Source organism: Cinclus cinclus, chromosome 9 (genome assembly GCF_963662255.1).
Source record: "Cinclus cinclus chromosome 9, bCinCin1.1, whole genome shotgun sequence".
Taxonomy (NCBI): domain Eukaryota; kingdom Metazoa; phylum Chordata; class Aves; order Passeriformes; family Cinclidae; genus Cinclus; species Cinclus cinclus.
In genome coordinates this window covers 28,914,154-28,935,472 of record NC_085054.1, presented here as the reverse complement: position 1 = coordinate 28,935,472, position 21,319 = coordinate 28,914,154, and the positions used below count along the sequence as shown (strand labels likewise).

General features: G+C 48.6%; 1 protein-coding gene across 1 annotated transcript in view; it reads left to right on the top strand.

Moving 5' to 3' along the window:
• Positions 1-554: 554 nt before the first annotated feature.
• The window catches only part of ACVR1 (activin A receptor type 1), a 43,484-nt gene continuing 22,719 nt past the window's right edge, over positions 555-21,319 (top strand). The window contains exon 1 of the mRNA XM_062498137.1: positions 555-663. The gene's annotated coding sequence lies outside the window, so the exon portion shown is untranslated. The remainder of the gene's footprint in view (positions 664-21,319) is intronic.

Sequence of the window (21,319 nt, the reverse complement as noted above, 5' to 3'; positions counted from 1 at the left end):
CCAGGAATGGCTGAGGGAGCTGGGGCTGCTCAGCCTGGAGAGGAGCCCGAGCTGAGAGGGGCCTCAGCCCCTGGTGTCCCTGGGTGTCCCTGTCTGTCCCAGTCCGTCCCAGTGTGTCCCTGTGCGTAGGGAGGGCTCTGCTCCGGACCCAGCAGTAGTACCACAGCTCCGGGCAGGGGCTGAGCCCAGGAACTGCCCCGGCAGAGGAGGCACAGCCGCTCCACATCCCAGAGCCACCCGGACACCGCTGCGCCCGCAGCTCTGGGACGGCCCTGCTGGAGCAGGGAGCGGCACCGGTGACCCCGGGTCCTGCCAGTCCGACCCACTCCGGGATCCAGGGGCTCTGGATGCTTCTGGCCCTCGTTCCCGGACACCGGCACAGATTTCGGCTCACCCGAACCCGAACCCGAACCCGAACCCGAACCCGAACCCGAACCCGAACCCGAACCCGAACCCGCCGTGGCCCCGCGCGGCCGGCAGGGGGCGCGGTGGGCGGCGGGCGGAAGTGACGCGCGGCCATTGCCGGTGCGGGCGCTGCCCCGCCCGCGCTCCTTTGTCAGCGGAGCCGCCGCCCGCGGCCGCCCCCGGCCCCGCCGGCCCGAGCGGGGCAGCGCCGCAGCACGGCCAGCTCCGTCCGTCCCGCTCCGTCCCGCCGGCCCAGCGGTGAGTCCCCCCGCAGCAGGTCGGTGCCGCCGCCCGGGCGGGCTCGCTGGGGGCGGCGCGCCGGGGATGCCGGGTCCGGGCGGGGGCCGCTCCGAGGCCCCGCGGGGCTCGGGCCGTGCGGGATCGCTGCGGTGCCGCGGGGAGCGCGGCGCTGGGGCTTTCCCTTTACTCTGCGGTGTATGAACTTGCGCTATTCTTAGCCGGGTAGAGTTAATGTCCTTGGCGGGGGCTGCCGCGGGGCTGCAGGGAGCTTGCCCAGGTGGGAGGCGCGGAGCGCAGCGAGCTCCCCGTCGATATGCTGGCTCTGCCCGCGTCAACACGCTGAAATTCCGAGCTGTGATAGGTACAGGAAAGTTACAGGCCAAAGTCCCCGGCGTCAGTTCATCTGCTAAGGGTGGTTGTGCTGTGTCCGGAGCTGCTGGTGCGGGGAGGCAGCGGGTCCTGAGCCCCCCGGGATCCGCAGCCCGCCCTGGACACGATGGGGACACGATGGATGGGGACACGATGGCACCTGGCTTCTGCCGGGACTCCGGCTGGGCACGGAGCACAGCCCTGGAGCAGACAGTCCTCTGGGCCCGCTCAGGTGTGCACGTTAACCTGGAGGCTCTAAACACGCAGGCTGGGCCATGGATAGTGGGGGAAGCTGCTCAGGCAGTCTTCCCAACTCTCTCTTATAATAACTTGTTTCTAGCAGTACTTTTACATAAATTGAAACTAAGCAACTTTGTTTTACAGTAACTGGGGGAGCAGTTCACCTTCAGCAGGTTCTCAAAGCGCTGGGGTTCATGTGGGTGTGCTGGAGGCACCTCAGGATGTTACTGGTGGGAACTTCCAGGTTCTGGACTGAGCTGCAGAACTGGCACGTTTGTACAGAAGCACTTTTTAGAACGAGGCATTGAGCTCTCAGAAAAGCACAGGTTGTTTTTCCAAACCTTGTGTGTATTTATGGTCTGCATTCAAGCCCATCTCAGCTTCTCCTTGAAGAAGACTCCTGTGGCTATAGCAGTTAGCACAAGTCTATTTTTAAACTTTCACTTTTCTTTTGTTTCCTGTAATACAATCTTTGCTATAATTCTTATACTCATCTTCAGAGGGACAGTGGTGACCTGGAATACAGCAGGCACTTTGCAAATACTCTGCAAGCCCTGTCCTTGAAGGGCTGGAGCTGTTTGAAGAGTGCTGGGGTGCCTTGCAATTGAAATGGGAAAGTTGGAAGTCCTGGCTGTGGAGAGCTCTCAAGTGCACGCTGGGGCCTTTGATGACCGAAACTTTTTTTTTTTTTGGGGGGGGGGAGGGGGTGGGTGTTAGAGATCTGTTTTAAGGGAACAAAAAGTTCCTGTGTGCCCTGTGCTCTCCCCAGGAGGTGTTAAGTGTGTGCAGTGGTTTCAGAGGTTTGCCTTTCCTCAGGATTTGTTTGCTGGGATAAGACCTGCATTCCTTTGTTTCAGGGGGTGGGTGTGTGCTCCTTGCCCAGTGGCACGGGACTGGGGAGTAGCTCCTGACTGTAACTCTTGGCCCGTTTGTCTCCTCACTGAGTGAGAGGTGTGTTCTGTTCTGTCTTCATTTTGGGACAAACTTTAAGGTCTGTTACTGTGACTTAGTTCACGCCTCAACCTCCTCAGTTTGTAAATAATCAGCTCTTACAAGCCTAAACCACGGATAGGACAGAATTATATCAGGTGTGGCTGTTATTTAAATGAAACGACTTGAGGCGAAAAAAACCCCCATTATATGTTTTTACTTTTAAGTCTTATAATTTGTCTCAAAGTTTCAGGCTGGGAAAGGGAAATCCTACTGACCTGGTGCTGATGGTGTTTCCAGAGGTGTTGCTCATATTCTCTGCCTAAATTCCACTGCCCAGGAACTGTTGTTAACTGGGGTTTTTAAAAATGATTTATTAGGAAATAAATTTAGAAAATTATTTATTAGGAAAATATTTTAGTTGCAGAGCTGTTGAGTTTGCTGCCTCACATTTATACTCTGTAGAGAATAGGAGGGCTGTGTTAGTGACTGACAAAATTGGTGAGGGCGGGCCCTGGATGGTGTGTGCAGAGGTTCAGCCTCGCCCTCCATGGGCACTGCTCAAAGTGGTTTTGGCCACATTGTGTTCCTGGAGCTTGCAATTCAACACGCTTTGAGATGCAAGAAAGTTATTGCATGCCTCAGTAGCTGAATATTTGATATTCTGGTGATCGTTCATGCTCTTAGCACGTATGAAGTTGGTTGCATTTTTTTCTGCTGAGGTGACCTGCTAAAGATCACCTCTAACACTGAGCAGAAAGATCCTTTTGCAGGAGAATGCAGGAGTGTGGAGGAGCTGAGGTGAAAGGGGAGGGCTAAATATAGCCATTTCCTGCAGAACTTAATCTGCTTTTGAGGCTTGCTTTCCAAATGGAACTGGTGTCTTCCAAGCCCTCAGTGAGGGTAGGAAGAGAACATGGGTGGGGAAAAGAACACCCGTGGGGTGTTGTGAGTGGGTTGTGTTTGTGGTTTTTGTTTTTTCCAGCCAGCTGGTACTCTGAAGTCATGCTTAAATTTAATGAAAGCCCGATGCTAAAATAGGATCTAGGGACAGCCGTTGTGAAATAATTAGGCACCCGTTCAGCCCTTCTTGTCCCTGCCAAATAAAGCTACTTGAATTCATTTACATTCTTGGTATTGGAACTCTCAAATGGACATCTTGGTACCTGCTCTAGTGTGTATGAACAGGTTAAAAACTTGTCCCACTCACCTGTGCAGCTGTCAGGAGCTCCAGCAGACTGCAGTGGTGGTACTGATTGCTGGGTGCCTCTGTGTATGAGGATTCATGGATATCATGGAGGTGGGCGGCAGGCTGGCTTCAGCCAGGGTGTGCATGTGGGTTAGAGGATGGATTAGTTACTTTAGCACCTGATGACAGTCAAGATTGGAGAGTTTAACAGCATCTTAGTTACAGAGATATAAGATGCTATCAAAATCCTCACCTTTTAAGCACTTCTGTGGTGAAGTTGTGTGGCCACATGTTGGGAGTGTAAGGCATTTATATCCTGTTCATGCCTGTACCTATCAGTAAAAATCAGGAATGATGGTCAGCTGCAGCAGTGTTGGAAAGCTGAATTCACATGTGTTTGAAAACTCGCTTGGGATCACAAATTTATAAAATGTTGTTGATTACAAAATGTATGGAATTCCATGGAAATGCTTTCAAGAAATTCCTTTTTCACCCACTATGTTTGGAGCCAAAACACAGTTTCAGAGTAAGGCTTTCAAAGGCATAGAAGTGCAGTCCAATAACAGTGAGTGGTTGTAGTGCAATAGTTTTCTGTGCTACATTGGACCCTGAGTTTGCATGTGACCCAATCTCAGGTGATGGTAATCCCCTCCTTAACATGCGGTCTTCTGGAATTGTGTGTGTGCGGTGCTCACAGGTTCCTATTACAGAGTGATTTGCATCTGCAGATTGAGGTTGTTGAGAACACACCCAGATTTCTGCTCTGGTGAGAAGATGCACAGAGAAGGAGCTGTGGTTATAAAGGAGAGTTGAAGCACAGCTCTGCCATGAGCTGCATGGGATGCTGTTTTCTGGAGAGACTGGGAGGAGTGTGCTCCAGTGCAGTGAGTGCCCGGTTGTTCCTTTGTGTGGGATGAAGCAGCACTGCAGGTCACAAGTGCTGCTGTCTCTGCCACCACTTCAGGTGCTGCCGTTCCCTGGAAGGCCAGAGCTGACCTTGTGATTCATCTGCTCCTGAGTACTCAGCATCAGGGGCTGGCTCAGCGTGCCAGGGAGTGCAGATCCTCTGTGACGGGGCTCTTCTGATGTGCTCCTGCCCTGATGCAGTGCCTCACCTTGCTGGCTGTGCCAGCTCTGCCCGGCGGTGTGCTGGGGCCAGGGCTCCTTGGGCACAGCATTCTCTGGTGACAACCTGCTTTGTGTTCCTCGTGCCTGCAAACTGGTGTGCCACCAGCTCTGAAACACCTCTCAAGCCCCCCCCAGATCAAGGCCCCTTGTCCCAAGGGATGGAGTTTGCTTTGAACACAAAGGCACTGTAAATCCTTGAGCAATTGGGATAATCAGTGTCCTTCAGCTCCACAGTTTCTTCAAGCTTGGGACCTGTTTCAGTTTTATAGGATGTTGGCTCAGCATGGTTTTGCAAGGCTGGGTGAGGTGGTGTGTAAATAAACTGATTTGCTAAGGGGGGGAAATGCTTGAAAGGAAATACTGTAGAGATCTTAAAGTCACAGTTGACATGAGTAAATGAGAAGGGATGATCTTAGGTAATTCCTTATTATGTAAGAAATGAGGAATGCCAGGGCTAATCAGTGGTCAGCAGCTTTAAAATTAAAACCAATGACTTTTTGTGTGGTGCCTGTTTAAGCTAGACTGATTGTGGTGGGATATTCAGACTTATTCTTCTTTTGAGGAGCCGTTGGATCTGTCGGTAGGCCTGTGGGGGGGCAGTGAATGCAGTGACTCAGATGCAGTTTTGGGCTTGGGAATTTACCTCTGACTGGGTTGGGGGCAGAGGAGGGTGGAAGAACGACCCTTTTATGCTTTGTCCTTTTGCATTTTCCTGAGCATCTGCTGCTGGTCTCTTCTGGAGTCAGGTTATTGCTGCTTAGGGGTGCATGTTGTTGGTTGTTCTTCCCTTTGGCATGCAGAGGCAGCTCAGGGGCTCTCACCCAAAAAGTCCTGTTGCTACTGCATCCCGCCTTCTGAAACACTCCTGGAGGGTCAGATCAAGTCACTGTTCCCTGCCTGTGATGCTACTGGAAAGATGGGTCTGAAAGTGTCTGGAGTTTGTAGTAGAGTAACTCCAGTCTGCTTTAGGGAAAGGAATGCTCTGGCTTTGTTAAGGAAAGCTTATTAAAGCCAAGACCTCCAGTTTGGTGATTGTCCAAGGCTGCCTTTGGAGTCATTTGTGTTGTCTGAAATAATCAAGATGGAAATAGAAGACTGTGGGGGGGAACAGCAAAAGTTGTTATCTGGGCCTTTTTATGGAAGATTTGTTGTTGCAACACTTAACCCTCTGTCGCGAGTGCCTGGAATGTTCCTTCTCAGTGTGCTGAAGCTGGTCATCCTGTTGAGTGGAAACTGGTAGGAGGACTTGTTCCTTGTCTTCCAGAGCAGTTGTAGTGAGCTGTGCTCACCCAGGACTTTCTCGTTCCGACTGCAAACCTTACTTCTGCTAATGAGCTGCAGAAGAGAGGCCAACAAACACCTCTTCTAATTGCAGGTCTGCAGTTTGCCTGGCGAGGATGCTGTGACAGCAGGAGCGGGCTGGCAGCCTCTGGTGGGGAGCTCGGAGCCTACGAGTGGCTTCCCTTTGAAGTGCTGGAAGCTGCTGATCCCTGCTCTCAGCAGGGCCCTCCAGCCCTCCCCTGGAATGCCTTGGGGTTCCTGGCTCCGTGCTCCGAGGCACTTGGGGCTGTGGTTGTGCAAACCTTTCTGCCAGCTACTCATGGCAGGGGAGCAGGTCCTGCTTCTCCTCCTCCGTGTGCTGTTCTTTCTCCTGTTCTGGCATCTCTGACCGTGTGGGGTACACTGGATAAGGCTTTCATTTGGTTAAAACTAAGTCTGCCTTTGCCAGGTTACTTCTAACCCGGGTTAATTCCCAGGTTTTTTTTCCTTGTGCTGGGGCTGAGGAGGGGTCTGTGAGGGTGTGAGTGGCTGAGCAGATGCAGAGGGCTGTGAGCTGCTTTGGGTGCTGTGAAGGCTGGTGCCTGGCTCGAGTGCACCATGGAGTGTTTAGTGTGCCTTTGCCTGGTGGATCTGCTGTGCTCTGCTCTTGCAGCTTTCCTTGCTGCTGGCTGTGACTCCAGGACGTGCTTGGACACGTTTTTGGTGGCCCCACATGCCTGCCTGCCCTCCCTTCTCTGCAGGATGGTGACCAGCAGTGGCCAGCCTGTGCCCCAAAGTGCCCATGCTGCTCAGCCTGCCAGGGCAGGTGATGTCCTATGCTGTCAGGTGCTGTGGAATGCCATGTAGAAGAGATGAGAGCAAAATCTCCCTAGGAACAAATGTAAAATTAAACAAAATGCGTGTTTGTATTAGTCAGCCTAAACCAGACTCTGCTATTTAGGGCTCTCCATTGCAATAAACTTGTCTCTTGTATTTGTGTGGGAGGACTGCAACAATTAAAGTAATTTTAAGGTGGAATCTTAAAACTGAAACAAAACGAAAAGGTAATGGTTTGGTTTAAGAGAATATGAATTGTATTAAGTTATAATACTCCTCTGTTAGAGAAGAGATAGGTGACAGGCTGCTGGTTGGTTATTGGTAAGAGCTGTGTCCATGCTGCATGTCCATGCTAAGCATTAAAACTCTGCTTGACTTCATAAAGAGCAATATTTTTTTATGCTTTTTAATCCATTAAATTGCAGTCCTTACTGCTGCTGGAGTGAACTGCCTGCTGCAGCTGCAGTTGTGAGTAGCAGCCTGCTAAAACATTGACTTTGATGGCATGGGCTGGGCAAATCCCAGGCTGGAGTGATAAACAGCATAGAGAATAAAAATTTTCTGGTCCCCAGAAGTTGCTGAATAAAACTTAAAGAGTAACTGCTAAAAAATATTAAAAGATAGAAGGATATGTGCACAGCATGATAAAAGTGAGTGGAACCAGTGGGGGGAAATAAAGAGGAAAAAAAAAGGGACTGTTCCATCTAATTGCGGGGTCAGGAGGATGATCTGGCAGTGGAGTTTGTGGAAGTCTGTCTTGTAGGATTGCCCTGTGTGCTGCTCCTTATTTTCTGTTGTCAGAACAAAAACATGTACAACTTGTAGTGCACCAGTCTGAGTGTTAAATTAACGAATTTCAGTCTGCTTAGGAGTGGAATTGCAATAAGTTGTGAATTTTAAAAAAGGCTATTTTAAATTTGAATTCTAAATACTTGCTCAAGTTAAATGATAAGAAAGGGCATTTGAGAAGTACCCTTCGCACATGAAAAAAGTGCTGATCCTTGTGAATTTAAAAAGAACCCACGACAAAATGGAGGGGCATGTTCTCTTGGTGATTGTGATTACAGTAGAAAAATAAATGCTTAGAAAACTTAGGAAATTCTTTTCTGGACAAGCATTCTTACGAGAATTGATCTGAGTAACTTTTATTCCACTTGACCTTTATTTTTGGACTGAGTTGCAAAACCTGTCTAGAGCCTGAGTCTAAATGAAATGATGATGATGAAAATTGCCATGCAACCACCTTTCCACTCCACCCGTTTTCCTCCTGGCGGGTGGCTAGGTGTGTCGGTGGTGTGGGACCATCTCTGCTTATCTCTGGGCTGGCAGCCGTCCTCCCTGCAGAGGTAGCCCGGGATGTTGCTTTGATGTCCTGTTCTGTCAGGCAGAGCCCTTCAGCTGAGTGGGGCAGCGCTGTGTGCCCAGCCCAGCTTGCAGACACCGGCTGTGGGAGCACGGGGACATCTCTGCACTTTGCATCAGGGTTAAAGCCTTTCAGTCTTGGCTCTCCTCCAGCTTCTTTGCATAATTCCAACCCGTCTCTGTCCAGAAAGAAACATTCAAGTTATTTGAAGTCACTGGAATAGCAGGAAAAGCTCCACCTGAAAGGCTGCTCAGCAAGGTGGGCTGTGTTCCCCCACCTCAAATCCCTGTGTCGTGTGCTGTGCAGCTGGCTGCTGCCTCCTTGGTCTTTCCCCCTTGTCTACATACTGTGATTTCCCCCTTCTCATGCATCCTGCTCTTGGCTTTTGCTGTTGAGCCTGTGTGCATCTTAAATTCTTGAACAGCTCTGTGGCATGGCTTTTGCTCTCCCACATTCATTGGTTGTCAGTTGGGCCTTTACAAGTGTGCCAGAAATGCCACGTAGACACTTTTGTGTGTTTGTGGACCTGGCATGTTTGCATCAGCCTCCAGAAGAGAATAATCTGAGTAACATGTCCCAGCTTGCTGAAACAATAGGGTGTTTTTTCTGTCTTGGTGTAGGTATTTTACACATTTGTAAGACTCGTGTCATACCTCTAAAGCAAACCTGGGCATGGCTATTCTGCAAAACCTGTTCTAAAATCCAAACCTATTTATTCCCTTCTATCCATACAGCTTCCTTATGACACAAGTAGTATTTTGAAGAATTAGTGAATCAATATAACTGTTCCTAAATTATGGAAATAAAAACCTAAGCACCATCAGAAGTCTGAAAGAAATACGGTATTTCCATGCCTGATGCAAAAGTCACATGTTTTAATGACTGGAAAAGTCTTTGACTTCATCTTTTTGGGATTTGATCCTGGACATTGTTTAGACATTCAGAGAAAATATGTATTGGACTTCCATGTGGAACAGTGTCCAGGATTGTGAGGGAACTTTGTCTTGTTTCTCCATTAGGAAAGCCAGAATGCCAGGCAGTGAGGAGCCAGAACAACAAACTGGATTTTGAAGCCCAGTTTTCTTACACAGTTCCTGGAATCTCTGGTGAGGAATTGGAGTTCCTGAGGCTGCAGTGCAGTTTTATGCCTTCTGTAACAAAGGATGTGTGAGAAGTAAAACCTATTTTATTTCCAGTCTGGGGATTTGTAAAACTTTGACATGCAGCCCAATTATAATTATGTTGGTTTAGTTCCCAAAGTGGACGCTCTTTATTCTAAAAGAGGCCCTACTGTGTGCAACCAGGAGTATTGAAGGCCCTGAAGTGTTAGTGTTTGAATGGTTTTGGCTTAGCTTTAAAATAAATATCTGCTGGATATGGAGCTCAGGGGAGTGAACTAAAGCAAATGGAAAAGGTGAATTAACTGGAAGCTGTTCCGCAAGGCTGGGTCCATAGAGCCACAACACAGCAGCAGATGGAGGCAGAAGAAAGGCTTTTTGAGAGCTCGCTTGTGTTTTGAGCCTGATGGGAGGTAGGTGCCATTCAGAGGCTGCTGTTCCTCTGCAAGAGCTTGTTCGGTCATCACTGTTCTTGCTCTGCAGCATCAGTCCTGGGTGGCCACAGCAAGTTTCCTGTGAGTTCCTGCACTGCTCCCACAAGGAGAAGCGAGACCCATTCCTGGCAGCTTTGGAAAGACTGCAGTGTTTGTCTCCTGGTCCTTAATGGTTCTTTTGAGACCTGAGTGAAAACATCGACAGGTTCCCTTCCTGAAGACAGAGATTCACAGTTTTTCCTGTCTGTGATGGAAACCTGGAAAGAAGAGCATGTGTGCTTCTTTAGGTGTGTGTGCCACTGGGTGACTGAGCAAAACAAATTGGCAAATCCTTGTTTTTCTGGGGAGGGAAGGAGGCTCACACAGAGCTTTTGGCCACCTCCTGGTGGGAATTCACGTGCCCTGGCTCAGGGGCTGCAGGGTTTGTGCGGTGAAGAGCCCCAGTGCTGGGGGCGAGGGTGGTCTCTGCTGTTGGGTCTCCTGTAGGAGGGTTCTGGAGAACCAGGATGGTGTTTGGCCCCTGTTACGGATACAAGTAACCAGGGGGTTGGTGTGATGGAGAGGCACTCGGGGACACTGTGGGGCTCAGGACTCCATCAGAGGAGGGAATGGCAAAGGGCCAGGCGTGTGGCTGAGTGTCTCTAACAGAGTAAGTTACTGCTTGGCAGCTGATAATAAGTGCTGTTCACCTCTGCACATGCTGCTGGTTCTGGGAGTGTGGGTGAAACAATGGCTGGAAACACATCAGTGAGGTCTCGGGTGAGCTGCCTTCTTCTGGTGGCCACAGGTCACTCACTGGTCACTGTGGTGCCCCGGCATCGTGGCAAGTCAGGAGAAGTATGATGGCCAAGGGTTGCTGTGTTTGGCCTGGGATGGATGTGCCTGAGAAGTTTCCAGGGGCACAAGAGGCCACAGTGGCTACTGTGTGAAGAAGAAAACCAAGGCCAAAGGAACCAGGCTTGTATGGCCAATATGAGTTAGAGCTGAGCGTGAAGGTGGCTTTTCTGGTATAGTAGTTGGTCACTTTGCTGAGACACCAAGGAGATATTTGAGCATCTGATCTTAAAGGGAGATTCTGTTGATTCTCTGATCTTGAAAGGCTACTTTCTTACAAAACAAATGAACAAAAACCCAACAAAGAACATGTCTTCTCTGTTAAAGTAATTTAAAATATTTAAGTACAGTAAAGAAACATAAAAAATGAAAAAAAAAAAGCATCTGATTTATATTCTGAATTAAGAACAAGCAAGCTAAAACTTAGACCTTTTTTGGAAAGATTTGAGGAATTCATGAGATTTTCATTGCTCAGCTGACCCACCCCTGAAGGTTGTGCAGAAATAGGCCGTACCTTTGGGGTTGTGCATCTGGAGTGTAAAAGTTAAAATTACTTTAAATGGCTAAACTGTTTTGGGTTTAATTTAATTTGTGTTTTTGTTTACTTGTTTTTCATAAAACCCCACAGTAAATGCTAAATAAAGTTTGTTGAATGCTCAGCCCAGCTGCATCATGAGGAAGGTTTAAAGGTGATTAAACTCTCCCTCCCCCTCAGAGATCTTTTAAGTGTTGCAGATCTTCCACCCTGCCATGGTAGTGTGGGGGCATGCACAGGGACTCCCAAAAGCTGCAGAGCTGATCCAGGAGCTGGGAAGCAGCTCCTTGTCTGGTCTCCTCTGTCAGGTCACCCAGACAAGCTCACCTGGCTGGCTTTGGTAAGCTCAGCTCAGGAGCTGCACGTCCTGTGTCCTTGGGCCTTACTGGCCTAAAGGCCTTGGGAATTTTTCTTGCATAAATAGCACGGCCAGGCCGCTGTAAACCTACTTTCCAGTTAAAAATAAACTTTAAAATATTGTATTTATAAGAGTAAATAATCAAAACAAGTGTATCCTTTTCCATAAAAAATGGGGACCTGAGTTTCTGGATGTTGGAGTAGAGGGATGGAGAGGGAGATAGCCTTTAAAGACTGTATTTAGTTAGTCTTAACAAGATGTTTATTTGTCTTTAACAGCAATTGAACCTTTCCTAGAAAAAAATAAAAATAATTACAAAATCAGACCTAAAATTGGTTATTTAAGTTGCACTCAACTTCCTAACTTAAATCACCTTGATCAACTTGGAAACATTTAAATACACACCAAAACCTGAAATGAATATTTTACACGTACAAATGTAAAATGCTGTTTTGAAAACTTCAGGTAACTAGGTAAAATTCCAAGTGTGTAGGTTGTGGGGGGATTTTTTTTGTTTGTTTGTTTTAAACCTTGAATTTTGAATCATTATGCTCACACAATTAATTGCTCAGTTGGGTTTATTTTTCATTTCTGTACTGTTCTTTTCCTGGTAGTAGTCCAGACAAAGTTCTGTCCCGAGTATGTCCCTGCTCAGGTGGAGTGAAATACTCGCTGTGTTGCTGAGGTCAGTCAGTGTGGTGTTCCTTGCTGGGAGCAGCCCGTGCAGCCCAGCTGGATTTTTGGGTGGCCAGGGGTTGCTGTCTCCCAGGAGCCGTGCAGACCTGCAGAGTGCTCTGGCTTCTCCAGCCCTCCCTAGAATTGCCAGTTTGGCAACTATGCCCTGGGAGGTTTACCACAGAATTATTTTGAAGCTGTTTGATTTCTTTGCAGCCCTGCTGTGGGAACTCAGTGCTTTTGGGTTTGTTTTGTGGGTTGTTCTGACTGCTCCGAGCTGGTGCTGCTGGTACCTCTGTCATGGTGCAGTGACATCTCGGCCCTTTGCATGGGTGACAGCAGAGCTGTTCAAACATCCCCTGCCCTCTTCTCCTCACCTGGTGGCAGGTGAGCTCAGGCTGTGCTGATTTGGTCAAATTCAGACATGGAGCAGAGCCTGTGTTGGGAACTGGGGTTCCCAGCAGTTTGCAGACAAGACCTGCCTTGTGGTCCAGCCTTGCCTGTGGTGCCGGGAGCAGCCTGTGCCTCTGGGTGTGTGGAGGTGGGACGGTGGCAGGACTCCGAGCAAGGAGCACTGAGAGCTGCAGGGACATGTGGGGTTTATGGCTGCTGGAGGAGGTAATGTACACTGCAGGTCCAAAAATAGGTGTCTGTGAGCAGCTGTGGGTGAGGAGTCCTGTCTGAGCAGAGCTCTTAGCTAAAGCTCAGCTGGTGCTCGTGGGGTTTCTTGCTGCAGTGTGTTTGTATCAGTAGGGCAGTGTTAACTGGTGTCCAGCAACCCTTGTCTTCCCCAAATGATCGCTTTTAGGAGCTTGGAGTGAGTGGGAAAGTGATCACGGTGTTAAGAAGGGGAACAGAAAAGAGACAAAATCAAAGTGCTTTTCTTGGTTAAGTAGTTTTGCCACGTAACTTGTGTAGGTAGCTGCAGTTCAGTTTCCTGCATGGTCATGAATTGGGAGAATGCTGCTGCAGTGCTCTTGGAATTCCGGGAAATCCTAGGTGCAGCAGATTTTGACTGCATAAATGTGTCTTCATGAGAAACCAACCCGACCAACAACCAAACTCACACAATAGCAGCTCACTGGTTTTAGCTTCAGACTCTGCTAGCCCACGTTGTGATTATCTTTGCTCTGGAAAGCTATGAGGAATATTGGATGGTGTGTCCTGAAAACGGTGAGAGGAACATGTAGGAAGTCCTTGCCATCAGACTACAGTGGGACACGTCAGCCCAAAGCTCTGGTACACAGAGCTCGGTCTTGTCCATGTTTGTGGTGAATGTTCCCAGACAAAGGGCTCTGCAGATCAGTAGGGATGACTTCTTTTTTTCACTAGCTCATGCTGTCAAGTGAGTTCATATTATTCAGTCAATTCTGGGGGTTTTGGAGATGATTTAGTAATTCCTGTTTTTTTCAGCCTACTGTCAGAAAAATAATGTATTAAAAGTGTTGATAGAGAATTAGTTTATTCAGCTCAGAGCTGCTTGTTAGCTGGCAGTGCTCGGCTTCCTTTGGAGTCCTGGCTGCTGCAGGGCAGGCTGGGGACCCGCGGGGACAGGGGCTGGTGTCACTGCTGCTGAGTGCCATGCTGAGAGTTAATGCTGCTTTTCAGAGGGGAAATGGCTAATGTGTGAGTAGGTACCTTGTGAACAAGCAACAGCTGGGTGCAAAGCAAAAATCTGCTAAAACATGACTAATTTCTGAGTGTTGCATAGAGTTTCTGTCTGTATTCAGCAGCAAATTACCATTTTGAGCTTCTGCTGCTGTTGCTTCCCTGGAGCTGGCATGAGCTGTGTGTTTGAACCGCGGGTCATTGCCATGAGACTGTCAAAGCTCTGCTACAATGTGGGGGTTGGCTCTCCGTCCTTGCGCTTGCAACACAGCCCATTCTGTTCAGCAAGAACTGTTTTAATTGGGTTCCACTCTGTGCTATGTTAAAGCTCTGACACTGGGCACAGAAACCCGTGACACTTGTTTTGTTTGTTCCTGAAAACATACACTTCATTCTGCTTTGGCCATTCAGATTGGTTTTACATGATTGTCAGCTGAAAATAATGCTGGGATTGGCAGCAGCATGGCAGCTTCCTGCAGCCCGGACCCAGCAGTGGGGTAGCTCGTCCAGGGGAGCTGGGAAGTGAGAATTCCTGCTCTGAGAGCGTGGGTTGCTTAGCAGGCAGCAGCGTGGTCTTGGGACAGGGCAGTCCCAGCACCTCGGCTGGCCTTGGCAGCTCCGTGTGCTGGGTGCTCCAGGACAGCAGAGCTGGGTCACTCCGGGGACCATCTCGGCCACCATGGGCTGGCCCTGCTGTCCCTGAGCACCCAGCTGGGCTGGGGCCAGCTGTGGGTGAGGCCAGGAGAGCCTGGCTGTGTAGCTGCAGCGGGTTGGCTGCTTAGAAAATAACCAGTAGTCATGACTTCTGTTAATTAACTACTAAGAGTTAAATAAATGTTGTTGGAAAAACTAGTCTGTGTTTATTTGGCACGTCTCTTTCCAGCCCAGGCTGGTGCTAGTTGGTACACGCTCCGCTGCTGAGCCTGTCTGCAGCGTGGTTTTATGTTTTCCATCTGTATTGATTTTCATGATTCATTGACCATGATCTAAGCAAAAAAGCACACTTAAATGACACTGGAGACAGCTGTCTGTTAAAGTAGGACCTTTATGTAGTCTGAAATGGCGCCAGGTTTTTCTTTCATTACTTTATCAAGTAACACACACCAGTAATATTCTTTAATTTTCTTTTCTAGGTCACTGGTGTGTCACCTCTCTTTTGTGTAAGCAGCAGATGGTAAATTCTTACTCTAAACTTTCCTATCGGTTTTGCTCCTGTTATTTTTCTGATAATCATTTGAGGTTATTCTGGAATGGAAGGGGGCCTTACGTTGTGTTTGGGAGTCTTTATGAAGGACTCCGTTCTTCCCCCTGTAAAGCTGTTTTGGAAGGTACATGTGGGAAGTCCAGATAAAAGCAGAAACTGTAAAGCTTGGGAAGCTGATGTGTAGCTTTTTCCAGTTATAATCTGTCTCTCTTTGTATGGCAAGCTGAAGTTCCAGATGTTGTTTTGGCTTGGAGATAGCGGGTAGGGGAAAAATAAGCATTCTAATGTTAACAGAGTCAGCCTGTCTGGATGTGAGCTGACAGGAAAAGGGAGAGATAAAACCTTCATTAATGGTGTGTGCAGTGCTGGAGGGCCAGGGTGGCTGTCCCTGGAAAGCAGTGCTGGGCTGGCAGTGCCCGGTGCCAGCTGTGGGGCTGGCAGCTGCTGGGCTGGGGCCACCAGTGACCCCGAGGGCTGGGCAGTCCCCCTTCTCCTGGTAAAAGTGAATTCTTACCCCTCTTGGGTCCTGCTTGCCCTCAGCAGCGGCCTCTGGGTTTTGGGGGATGCAGAGCTGAGGTGAAGGGCTGCTGGTTGAACATGCTTTTGGGGTCAGGTAGCTCTATGGCTCTTACCCACCCTGGGCTCTGTCTTGGGGCACCAGTGGATTTTTTTGACTCTTGTTCCTGCCAGGAGCTCCATTTATTAGTGTGTTGCAGAGTGGTTTGGGCATGTGTGTACTGGATTTCTTCTGGGGGGAGCTAAGCTGTGAGCTCAATTCCTGGTATATGGCATGTGGGCATCAGGTTCTGTCTGAGCCTCTTCTGGGCAGCTTGGAGCCACATGTGGTAGCACCTTCCAGTGAGGGGACCAAGGTAAGAGTGCTGAAATGCATGTTAGGAGTACGTGTGGTGGCCAGAAAAAGGATTTCCTGGATTAGTCCATAGGTTATGTGTATAATAGTCTGTCCATTTTCTGTGTTATACTAAATGGATAAATATACTGTGTCCTGTGTCTCTCATACTTGTTTGTCCTGTCAGGCCTATTTCCAAAATGTATGAGCAGATTATTTTTAATTAATCGCTGCAGTTCTGCTGACTTCCTCTTTAATCTTTCCTTTTTTTCCTCTTTCATTATTGAGTCAAGGAAGTAACAGTTTCTGGTCAATGGCCCATCCCTGCCGTGGTGTGGGGTCCTCTGGGGCTCTGTGGCCTTGGAGAGCAGTTCTGGTGGGAATGCTCAGCTCACTTGCCTTAATACCATGAGGCTAAAAGGGAATAGTGCTGACCCTGACTCATCGGAGGCACAGAGGAGCTGAGCTGCTGCAGTCCTTCTGGTGTCTGAAGTCTTGGTGTTTGCTGCTTGGAGCTGGGATAGCCTTGTCCTCATCAGTTTGTGTAAGTTACTGGGACGAGGGTCTGGGTGGGAGGCAGAGAGGGGAGCTGTCGTGGCAGACTAGGGGATCCCTGGAGCATGAACAGTGTTGGCCAGCTGGATTTGCGTGTCAGCACAGGCCAGGGTCAGAGTGGTTTGACCCTTTTTGGTCTTGTTTTTGTCTCACAAGTGGGAGCACCTGTCTGGAGCTGGCTGGCTGACCAGCTGTGATGGTGTACCTGACACCCCACAAATACCATCCTGAGAGATCCATTGGGCTGGGATGTGCCAGACACATCAGAATGAAGGGCCTGCTGCATGCCTGGTGGAGGAAGATGCAGAAAGGGAGTTGGGTGTGGGAGACTGCTGCTGCCTACCTTTGTGCTGCTCACATTCCTCACTGGGGCCCGCAGGCAGCACTGGGGTGTCTTGCTCATGTGGTTCATGACTCAAGCCAAGCCCAGATGTGTTCATGCCCAGTCTGGCCTATTTTCTGAGAATAATTTTGGATACCTCAGTCCATTTTATTGTGGTTTTCTTAGTGTCTAGTCCAGCTGAAGTTCAGATGGAGCTGCTCTAATTGAATGCTCACAGGCAGACATGGCAGCTTCTGCTTTCCTTCTGCAGCTGTGTTCCTGCTAACTTCAGAACACTCACAATTAGAGCCACACTGGTGAGAACCTGGGGTAGGGTTTTAATGATGCTTTTTTTTTTTTTATAGTGGAAAGTTTTGGAGCATGATTGAAACTCAGAAGAGTCTGTCTTGTGGGCAGAAGATGAGTAAAAATGCTGAAGGTTTCTGTGAAGTCAGATCTGGCCTTGTTGACCAACCTGGCTTTCCATTTCCACTGAGCAGTGAGTGGTAGGGACATGGAAGCCTTTGTGTAGTGACCTTTAGACCTTTCCTTCAGCATTACCTGGCTGACAGGTTGATGACAGTTACTACTCAGAGTATCCAAAATTTATTTCCTCGTGCCTTTGAGGGTGCTTTAGTGCCTTTTGACTCTTTGTAGGAACAGTGTATAGCAGGTTATTTGTGGGAAGTACATTCACTCCTCTTAACTTGAGCTTTCCTCTGAGGAAAATGGCTTGATGTTGTTGGCAAAAGAGTGGAATGGTAACCTGCTCTGTGTGAGAGTGCTGCCTCCTGTCCTGTTCAGAATGATCCCTTCCTCCATCACAGCCCAAGAGTGAGGAGGGCTGTTGGCCCAAAGCATATTTGGGTGTTCAGGAGCATTTGGTGAAGGTGGTCTTTGCCTCACTGTGCTCAGTGTGTTACATTCAGTTATGGCTGGATGCTCTGGGGCTGTGGACCTTGGAAACAGCCAGTGGATGTGTGTCACAAGCTCACTGGAACCCTGAATGTGGCCTTGTTCCCAGCTGCTGCTAGGTGTGCTGCTCCTGGGCAGGCTGTGCACAGCTCCAAAGCCAGCCTGCTCCCAGAGAGAGCTTGAGCTTTCACTGTGCCTCACATCTGCAGCTGTGTGTGTGTGAGGTCAGCCATGGGAATTCACCTGTTAAATAGGGATGAGACTGGCTGCTTTTAGCTTCTGCAGCAGCATTTAAACCAAAAGTGTATGAATCTGTGGGGTGGTTTTCTGAAGATCTGCAAGTATAGTTGGGTTTGGCAAGGCCATGTGAGATGTGTGAGTTTGACAACATACAGCTAAATAGGTGGAAAGGGAATACTCAATGCAGCTCGGGAAATCAGTGTCAGAGTTGTGTATAATTGGGATACGTTTGGTGTTAGGAGAGCTGACCAGGTGCCTGATGATTGGAGTGAGTGGTGCAGGCACTGATGGACATCTGTGATGGGGAGCCCTGGTACCAGGAGGGACACAAGGGTTTGCCTGAGGGGTCAAAGTGGATACAGCTGCAACAGCAACTGAGGAATGCCAGGACAAAGTGATTTGTGAAGTTATATCTGTTTTAGGACACAGGCTTGAATGTCAGATGGATCAGTGCCCCAGGTGAGGCTGGCACAGGTAAGATATGAGTGGAACAGAGACCTGTGGTGGAGGCTGTGGTACCTTCTAAGGCTCAGGTGAGAAAGGGGGACAGCTTGCAGGATGCTTTGGGGGAGAGAAAAGGGTAAAGCTGTGAACTGCAGCAGTGAAGTTAATGCTGCTGATGTGGGAAGTGCAGAAATAGCACTGGAAGGTTTGAGGAGGGAGAAAAGCCTGAGCTGGTCTTCACCTTACTGTCCTCTCCAAGTCAGCTTTGGGTTGCACTCACCTTAGTGAGTGCCCTCACTGGTGTTCCTGGATTTCCTGAGGCTCTGGTCACCCCTGCTCCCCGGGGTCCATTTGCACAGTGCTGGTGGCAGACAGGAGGCTGTGGAGTACCAGGGCTGGAATAGCACCTGCTTTGTTTGTATCCTGGGTTGAAGAACAGAATGATGGGGCTCTGGCCTGCCCAAACAGGCAAGACCAAACTGTAGAACAGTACTGCTAAAATTCTGGGGTGGTTTAGTGTAATCTCTGAAGATTTGACTTTCTCGTGCAGCAGGGTATTCCTTCTTCTTGGGATTGCTAATTGCATTCAGTTTTCTGGAGTCCAGAGTAATAGTTTCTGAAATGCCGTGCTGAGAGGAAATGCTGTTTCATGACCCTTGCCTATGGAATGTCAGGAACTGCTGTTCTCAGGCCAATTGCTCTATAAATGTTGGTTACTTTTCTTTGGCTGGCTGAGGCCAGGAGCAGTTAAGCTGTAAGTGGGGTGCAGAATGAACACCTGACTTTTCCATGTCCCTTAATCTTTCGGACTTGGTAGCAGCCCATCACTCCTGAGGAATGCTGCTCTAATCCCAGTGTAATCCCTCAGCAGTGAGCCCGAGGTGTGAAGCCAGGCTCCCCTTGTCTCCCTTGGTACCCCTGCCATGGTATTGTGTTCCCTTCCCTTGCCCTGCTCAAGTTCATAGATTTATATATATACACAAATAAAAATACGTGTATGTTTATTGTATATGCAGCTTTGGTGGTTCTATTTTAACTAGTGGCTGTGTTTGCTGTGTCATGTTACCATTGTATTACTCTGATAATGCAGTGAAAATAATTTAAAAAAGTTTTGGCTAATTTTTATCAAATACCCCAAACTGCATTCAGAGTAGGGTGTTTGGGCTAAAGGCAGAAGTAGAATATTCTTGTGGTGATGACCCTGTGAAAATAACTGTGGAGGTTCAGGTTTACCCAGGGTAAATGTGCAAAATCTCGCTGGGATTATTGATGTGCAAATGAGGATCCTCACTGGAGTGAAATACCAGCACAGCTGAGGGGTCACCTGGAGAGTGCTGGGGCCAAGGGAGCTTCCAGCAGCCTCACTCGGTTTGGCTCTGAGTGATCTGGCCTGATAGCATCAGGGACTTCGAATAAAAAGCATTTGCACCTCTCTAGGTCCCTGCATGTGTGAAAACACGCTGAGACTATAGGGAGATGCTGCTTAATTAATGCATTTGTAAGAACTAGACGACATTGTTAATCTTGCAGCAGGGTGTGCCCTAGTGAGAGATGGTCTCTAAAAGCTGTGCACATCATCAGACCCAGGCTTCTCTGCAACCCAGAATAAAGAAATATTGAGTATTTAAAATTTGTGTAAAGGAAAGCGGAAAACTAGGGGAAAAAATGTAGCTCCTTTTAACTTACTTTATTTTAAGGAAAAAATAGGACTTTCGTTAGTGATAACCAAACCAAAGATTTGTTTTTGGAAATGTTTATTTTGGTTGGCTGGAGTGTGCTGCAGAAACTCTGAACAGACAAGCTATATAATATTTAACTAGTTACTAAAAAGCATTTGAAAATGATTAGCAATCAGTGATCTCATTTAGAGTGTGAGTTCAACTGTCTGGGTTTCTGGTTGAGATTACTCTCTGGCAGAGCTGTGTTTATTTGGGGAGCCAGGGGTGTTTTGGATGCAGTGCTTTCACTGCAGGCTGCTGGCTCTGGTTTATTTGGGGAGCAGGAGTGTTTTGGATGCAGTGCTTTCACTGTGGGGTGCTGGCTCTGGTTTATTTGGGGGGAGCAGGAGTGTTTTGGATGCAGTGCTTTCACTGTGGGGTGCTGGCTCTGGTTTATTTGGGGAGCAGGAGTGTTTTGGATGCAGTGCTTTCACTGTGGGGTGCTGGCTCTGGTTTATTTGGGGGGAGCAGGAGTGTTTTGGATGCAGTGCTTTCACTGTGGGGTGCTGGCTCTGGTTTATTTGGGGAGCAGGAGTGTTTTGGATGCAGTGCTTTCACTGTGGGGTGCTGGTTCTGTGGACAGGGGCTCTCAGGGCCATAGCAGAGCCACAGCCCAGTGGCACTCATGTGGGGCTGAGTGTTTGTGTCTGTCCTGGTTTTCCCCCTGCCAGGACAGGCCAGGGTACAGCAGGAGCAGTGTGTGATGGGCAATCCCCAAACACTTGGAGCTGTGTTCCTGCCTGAGCTCCATCACACACTGCACAGATAACATCTGCAGTAATCACACTGCTGCTGCCTGGAGGAAAGCAGGCCAAGCCTCGGAGGGGTAGGCTTTGAGTAAGTTAAAGTCACTGTTACTGGGTGCATTTCAGGTTAGTGTGGCTATTCCAATCCTTTTTATCTAAACTATTCAGAAACAGCTTTTACAGGCAATTCCCGATAATCTGTCAGTTGAAAATACTTGTTTTTTGGGACTTACAGCTGCTGGATAAATCCAGGTGTTCTGTTTGGATAGAGTTTGTGTCTTCATGGGCAGTTTTGTGCTGAAGTGTGAGAGTATGGTGTCTTTGGGGAGAGAACCATTCCAGGGGAGAAGTGTGGCAGTCTGGCAGCAAGATGTGCAGGGGTGTTCTCCTTGCCTCCTGAGCCCCAGGTGCAGCACAGAGGAAATCACCAGACGTTGATGGGGATTTTCCTCACTTTGTGGCATCTGAAATAGCCTTGGCAGAGTGGTATTAAAGGTTGTATGTGGCTATGACTTGTGTCTAACAGGGAAAGTGTCCGAGGAGCTTTGCAGCTGTGCAATGGAGCCTTTTTCCTGTTACAGATGCAATGTTCCCCTCTGGCAGGAGCTGTCTGTCTGCCATGTGAGAGAGAATACCTGCACAGCAAGAAAATATGTGTAGCATAATAAAGGAGCACCTTTGTTGATATGTGAAATGCATGAGAAGCCACAGTAATTCATGTGTATCTAAGTGTCTGAGCAGATACCTGTGAGGTGAAACCTGCCCCTGAGCATTGCCCTGGGTGGCTCAGGGCCTGCAGACT